The sequence below is a fragment of the Eschscholzia californica genome, unplaced genomic scaffold (genome assembly GCF_041429995.1).
Source record: "Eschscholzia californica isolate CP2 unplaced genomic scaffold, dmEscCali1.0.p SCAF_2, whole genome shotgun sequence".
NCBI classification, from domain to species: domain Eukaryota; kingdom Viridiplantae; phylum Streptophyta; class Magnoliopsida; order Ranunculales; family Papaveraceae; genus Eschscholzia; species Eschscholzia californica.
In genome coordinates, this window is record NW_028238309.1 from 34,014,710 (window position 1) to 34,022,015 (window position 7,306).

General features: G+C 37.7%; 1 long non-coding RNA gene across 1 annotated transcript; it reads right to left on the reverse strand.

The window, feature by feature from the left end:
- Nucleotides 1-708: 708 nt before the first annotated feature.
- On the reverse strand, nt 709-6,305 carry LOC147557505 (uncharacterized). Its single transcript, XR_015234046.1, has 3 exons — nt 6,165-6,305; nt 3,889-6,086; nt 709-3,118 (listed from the first exon to the last, which is right to left on the reverse strand). It is a non-coding gene; the product is annotated as an uncharacterized LOC147557505 (long non-coding RNA).
- Between the last annotated feature and the right edge of the window lie 1,001 nt (nt 6,306-7,306).

Below are 7,306 nucleotides of genomic sequence, written 5' to 3' on the forward strand. Positions count from 1 at the left end.
ACCAAAGTTGGAACCGAAGTCTCACAGACGGAGGATACTGACATTGAGAGTTCTTCTCATCCTGGTCATGGTGATATCCCTTTAAGTCATAATGAAAGTCTAGCAGAAGATGAAGATGATGAATTGTGGCTTGCTAAAATCTTAAATGAGAGTGATGACTCACTAGACTTAGGTGAAACTTTAGAGTTCTTTAAGGACACTGATGACCCAATAATGAAAGAAATTTTAGAAGGTTTGTCCATATCCATACCTAAGTCAGAAATTAAGGATCTTGGACCTATCTTGGAGGAAATTTCAATGCAACATCCTGATGAACCTACTTTAAAACCTCCTAGTTTGAGTGTGGGTCTAGGTGAACCTGAAACTCTCTTAGATTGTTTTGCACCATGTCTTTCGGAAATTCGTGTCCCTCCTATGGAAATACCTGTCAATTCCAACACGATCTCTCAATCCATTTCTCAAGTTTATGAGGATCCATTTTATCCAATGACAGTCATCTTTAGTGTATTGCCAAACTTAATGATCGTAGCATCATCTAAGTTTGGGGATCGCTCATTCACTATGAGAGTCTCACTTAAACTGTTATATCATTACATAGACGTGAGACTAGACCTCATTGGATATTTCACATTCTGGGTTGACCCTTAAATTTTCCGATTACTATTTTATGGGGAGTCACTAAACCAGAATCCAGTAGGTCTATAGTAATTTTTCTTTTCTTTGAGTCACCATGGTCTGGCTGAAGACGTTAAACTTAGCGCTTTTTGGGAGGCAACCCAAATATAGGACATCCAAACCTGGTAATATCTTTCCCTCATTCCCTTATTTTTGCATAGTCTTTAGAACGTTGAGGACAATGTTCGGTTTAAGTTTGGGGATGGGGATTGACTTTTCGTCCTTCATTTCAAAAATTAAAAAGAGTCAAATTTTTTATTTTCTAGATTTGTGAATCTAGTTATTTTTGCTTGTTAATAGTTATAAAGTCTAAGTTGGTTAGACTGTCTGCTTGCTAAGGGTTTGTTCATGAAAGTTGAGTCTTGAAATTGTGTGTGCACCAGTCATGTGAGTCTTAGATAGGTGAAGAGTAGACACTTCTGAGAAAACCGGATTAATCATTAGTGGAGACTTAACCCGTGTGAGAATCTGAGCCTTTCTTTTAGCCTTTGAGTGATCTCTTCTGCATTAATTTCGAGTAGAATGAAGAGCTACTCAACCTCGCAATACTAAAAAGAACTCAGATGATCTCCTGGGTTTAAATTTCACAACCACTAGGGGTGTCATCAGGAATGCGAACCTTTCTCTTGTAGTCTGAGAAACTTGATAACTGTGTCAACTAGAGGAAAATAGGAACTCCATCTACCAGTTAGAATCCTGAGAATAAGGCATGAAAGTGAAAATAAAGAGAATTGAACTCAAGGAGGAAGTAATCAAGTCAAAATCAAAATCAAATCAAAATCAAGGTTAAGTCAAAGTGAAAAAAAAAGGGAAAAGAAAAAAGAGTTCTTGAAGTGACTAGCCCTTGAAAAAGAGAAAAAAAAGGGGAAAAAGAAAAAAAATGGTTATCCCTTGAAGAAAGAAAAAGAAGGGAAAAGTGTTTGCTTGGTTTAAGTATTTATCCCTTGAAAAAAAGTTCTTGAAGATTTGAAGAAGTCGAGTTCTCAGGAGTTCTAGTTCATCTTTAGTGTCTATTGACCTCTAGAAAACACGGTTAGAAAGTAGATCAGGTGAGAAGAGTAGGTTAGCTTCCCCATCCCGTATTAGTGGTTGTTTCCTTTCTATGAGATCAGTCATTCATAAAAAAATTCTAGTCCAACTTTTGTAATGTGTTGAGTTTTCTTTCATACTCATACTCACACATTGAGTGAACCAATTCTGAGTGATTTGAATTTTTGAGTGTATGACCGTGAGGCAGCAGTCGAGGCGAAATGTATTAAGACGGTAATCGAGGTCTTGTCTGTTCAGAACCGAAATGATATTCACAATGGTTGGTCACGTGCACTTAGAGTCTTGATTACTAGTGAGTGGTTTTTTAGCTTTTGGATGGTTTGATTGATTTAGATTGCATTTCTATTAACCTTCAAAAATCTCTTGGATAAACAAAGTCGGGATCATGTATTTTTACACCCTTCTTGATTTTTGAAATGTTGAATTTTGTGGGTAGATTCACTGCAAACCCTCACGAGACCACACTCGTCCATTAGGGGAAACCTAGGGGTTTAACGGCTTGTTGCACGTGCTAAGTGCAATCGTGATTCCCTACGAAAGTGGTAAATTAGGTTTAGTTTTATTTTTCTGTTTTGCTCGAGGACTAGCAAAATCTAAGTTTGGGGATGTTTGATGAGACATAAAATGTCCCATCTTAGTCTCTTAATTTTGATAAGTTAGTCTATCTAGGGCAAGTTACTCTCATGAATTACCTCTTTTTCTACTCAGGTACCTTTTTAAGAGTTATGTGTGCAAAACGGATAAAAGTCGGAGAAATGCAGACTAGGGGTATTTTGGTCATTTGTTGATTCTGATTTCATGGTCAAGATTAGTGCTCGGATGGAAAGTAGAGTCCAAGACGAACCCGTAGGCGAAAACGAAAGTCAAATCGGAGTCCGGATGAATAAAATATAGCGAGTCAAAGTTCGGGTCAAAATTGGTGGACTAAAAGTCAAGAAGGACACGTGGCGCGCATCCAGGAGGAAATCGTATGGATCAGGGAATGCGTGGGCTACTGTCGGTTTCTCCAGAAGTACACGGAGCAATTACAGAGACCCGGAGTAATCTAACGGACGCGACTTAATCAAGTAACGTGGACACATCCAAAGACCTGAGTTGTACTCCTTCCCGTCCAGCCGCGAAGCACGGGAACAGAAAACCTAACTGCCAACCGCCTTGGATGACGTCATCTGACGTCATCATCATCTTCTTCTTCTTCTTCCTGTTTCTAAAACCGAGAGCTTCCACAAAAAAGGAAATCGATGGCCGACTTCTATAATATTGTCAACCGACTCGATCAAAGATGAAGAAAAGGAAAGAAAGAGAGGGAAGCCGACTCAATCAAGCTATATAAGATGAAGAAACCGAGCGGAGAAGGATCATCTATCCAAGGCTCCATTAATCAGGGCCGTGCCTGAGAATTCAGGGGCCCGGTGCAAAATTTATTTGGGGCCCTTCCCCTTGTATAATCAAACTTAAAAAATATTTTAAAATCAGAATAACAAAAAAAATTTAAATAATTGATCATATTTGTGCTTGAATCATTTTTTTCTTCTTTTTACTTTTCCATCCTCTTCAAATTTCCACATTTGTGTTTTTTGGTGTCATAGATATGAACTACAAAAAAAATTTAAATATCCTATATTAAAACTTGATTTTTTTTCTATGTAATTTGTAATCTCCATATAAAATTTTGTAGATGGGAGAAATCAAAAAACTATTAGAACCATTGCATCAAATTTAAATTTCTTCTTTAATTTATAAGAAATAGTTTAGGAATTTAGGTAAAGATAAATTAAAAATAGAAAAAGTTAATGATAACAAGAGAGAAATCAAAATAGTGCTCAAAAAAATAAAAATAAAGAGAAAAACAATGAAATGTACTAAAACACAAACTCAATATTAAAGGAGAGAATAAAAGAAATATATCAGTACATACATAGAAAGTGGAAAAGTGATGTGGGGCCCCTCGTCCACATTGCTTAACGGTGAGAGAGAGATTTAAGGAAGTTACCGTGTTGGGAAACAGTCAACACATCCCCAAATAGCCAAATGTAGTCATAGTTAACAACTACCCTTAATTAACAATTCCAAAAGCTACCCTTAATTAAGTTTTGTGGGCCCTCTACATTGCGGGGCCCAGTGCGGGCGCCCTGCCCGCACTGGGCACCGCACGGCTCTGACGATCAAACCCGAGCTAGAGAGAGAGAAAGTTTGAGAGTTTCTGTTTTTTTGCTTCTTCTTCTTCTTCTAAATTATTCTCTTTGTGAGAGAGAGAAAGTTAGATAGAAAGAGTTGAGAGAGAGAAAGATATTGTAAAGAGAGAAAGAAAGATTGAATCAAAATAATAAACTCCATTATCATCATCTTCTTCTTCTTTCTTCATATATTCGGTTATAAAGATAAAGGCAGGGCTCCTGTGTTGTTTAGAGAGAGAAAGAGAGAAGTTTGGAAAGAGAAATAAAGAGAAAACAGAGAAGGAAGAGAAAAACCAGGGAAGGAGAATTATTTTCTCACCTGGAAATCGTTTCCGGGAAGATGAGAAAATAATTTTCCTAAGGTTCTGTTTGTTTGCGCAGAAGGAAAAAAAGTGAAAAAAGGTGTTTTCTCTCCAATTCTTTTCCTTTCTTTAATGTTATTCTTTTCCTTCTCTTTAATCATTATAACACTCTCATCAATCATGTGTAACTAACTTTTCCGATCTAGGGTCAAGGTTAAGCTTTAGTTTTATGTGATTTTCTGACTTAATCTCTTTTAAGTACTTAATACTTTGATTCCTTCGCGTCTCTTTTACGATAACCCCTTTCATAAGTTATACTTATGTTTGATGTATCATATTTAGACACTAGGTCTTTAATGATTCATGCTTATGTTTGATACTTAATAGTTAGAGTACCCGTAATTTTACGTATCGGAATTGAAAGTTTTAAAGTAAGTGTTCTGAAAAGTAAAAATCATCCGAGGTTAGTTATTCTTCCTTGAGTTATATAAAAAGAAGATTTGAATTGCATAAGTTAGATGTCATACTTGCTAAAGTGGATCCTGAAACCCTAGATTCCCTCTTCTCATAAGTTTCCCGATTATCAATTTTTTATTATTTCTGTTTTAGTTATTTCACTTTACAAACAATCTTAAAAAGAAATTTCCATAGATACAAGTTTTAGAATAGATTATACTTAGTCCATGAGGATTCGATTCCGGTTTTACCGAGTTTTTATTACTTACCGCCCGTATACTTGCGGGTGTACCTTTTTGGACACATCACATACTCTGGGATAAGGAAGAATTACCAAAACCGAATAGAAACATTAGGTTCTTATACTCGCGAACCTTCGCACAACAAAGCAATAACGTAAAGAAAACTTAAAACATAAAATTATATTCGCGAACTTCGGACGACTTTGAATATCACCGAATTCGATTGATCTAGCTTCCACAGACATATCCAATCAAGTCCACTCATACACCGTTTGACCGGCACTTATGTACTTAACATTTGGTTCTAAATGTCTACGCCAAACTCCGAGTGAACCACCCTCGAAAGTTACACACACACAACAGCACCACAGATATCCCTAACAACACTTTACACACTATAACAATCACAACTCTCTTATCTTTGATCGGTTTCAATCAAATCTTTAGTCGTTAGAAATATTATATCATTTATGATGTTTTTCTCTAACGTGGTATCCTCTAATTCCAACTAAAACATCTCCGAAAACCACAAAATATACGCAGCAGTGCATCAGTTTGACTAACCGTACGCTGCGTGTTCGAATGCTCACATTTCCCTCATCTGACCTCCAATAAACTCGTACTATACCTTTATGGAATCTTCATGAGACATACTACAATATTTATGAAGACTCAAACAGAATCCGATATCTCGATGACCAGCGAAAATAGTAAAACAGTAGGCAGCTTTCAGGTTTGCTGAATAGCGCGTTGTTCGTGAAAATAGTCGTAACTCTGTCATCCGATAACGAAACGACTTGTACCATACCTTTTCGGAATTTTCTCGAGACAAGTTACAAGTTAGTGAAAGCCTCTATAAGCTTTTGAAACCTCTATGACTAGGTAAAACACTAAAATAGTACCAGCATTATAGTAGTCGAAATAAGTCAAATTTTTGTTTTTCTTCAAACCCTAGTTAAATCAACTCTTCAATCCTTCATGTATGAGTTGAATACTCTCCAACTTAACTAAATTCAATACTAATTTCACCATCAATACATATTAAAGTAAAATCCCCAAATTTCATAAACCTTAAACCCTAGAATTTAAGAACAATCAGTTAAATCATCACAACCATAATTTCTTACCTTGATTAGGTTGTCTTTGGTTTACTTTCCATAAATTGTATCACTTCCTCTCAAATTCTTATAATCTCGAATTTGAAATTCCATTAAAACTCAAAATACAGAAAATTGGATCTAGAGAGAGTATGAATTCTTTACCTTAAACCTCCATTGTTGACAACCTTATAGCTTCCATAACCACATCATAATTATCCCTCTTCAAATCCTTATCATTCTTCATCAATTTCTCAAAAATTTCTCTCCCAAAGGCAGCCATAGCTTTGAGAACGATTTGAGTATAGAAGAAGGTCGATTCTGATTTTTCCCCCAAATAGGCGAAATTCAGTTTCGGTCCCTGGTTTTGTCTTGACTGCAAAATACCCCAAAATTGAACTCTTTGCTGATTTAGTCCCTCTTTTGATTTGACCTAAATGTCAAATAGTCCCTAAACCAACCTTTAGAAACACGGGATGTTACACTCTGGTCGTGGCTTTCGTTACTAGAGATGATTTCGTTGGCTTGAGCGCAACTAGTTTTAACTAGGACTTTTCCATAGACCTCTGGTCGTGGCTTTCGCTACCGGAGCTGGTTTCGTTGGCTTGAGAACAACTAGTTTAGCTAGAACTTTTCGTTATACCTCTGGTCGTGGCTTTTGCTATCAGAGTTAGTTTCGTCTCCTTGAGCTCGACTAGTTTTCGCCGAGACTCCTCCAATGCCCCTGGTCGTTGTCTTAGCTTCCAGGGTTGTTTCCTCAGCCTAAGCATGATTATTTTCGCAAGGACTTCTCCATATACCCCCGGTCACCTTCGCATGGCTGTAACTTAACTAGAACTTCTCCATGGTGATCTTCAGTGGGGACCACGTTTTACTCGAGTAAAGAGTTTAAGTTTAATTAGGACTTCTCCTTGCGAGGCCTCGGGTCGCAACCGTAGCTACTAGAGCTACCTCATTTGCCGGCTTGAGGCGATCAGTTTGACTAGGACTTCTCCTTGGGACCTTGGTGAAGGGTCAGTTTTACGCGAGCAAAGTTCAGTTTAACCAAGACTGCTCTTTGAGGCCCTCGGTCGTTGCCATAGCTGCCAAAGCTATCCTGTCCCTGGTCGTGGCTCTCGCCAGCAAGGTTGTTTCTAAATCAGGACCCTTGGTCGTTGCTTTCGCTACCAAGGCTTCCTTTTAAGTCCCCTGGTTGTGGCTTCCGCTATCAGGGCTACGTTTGGGTCCCCTGGTCGTAGCTTTCGCTATTAGGGCTACCTGCTCAATCAGAGCGAGTTTAACCAGGACTCCTCCTTTTATAGCATCTT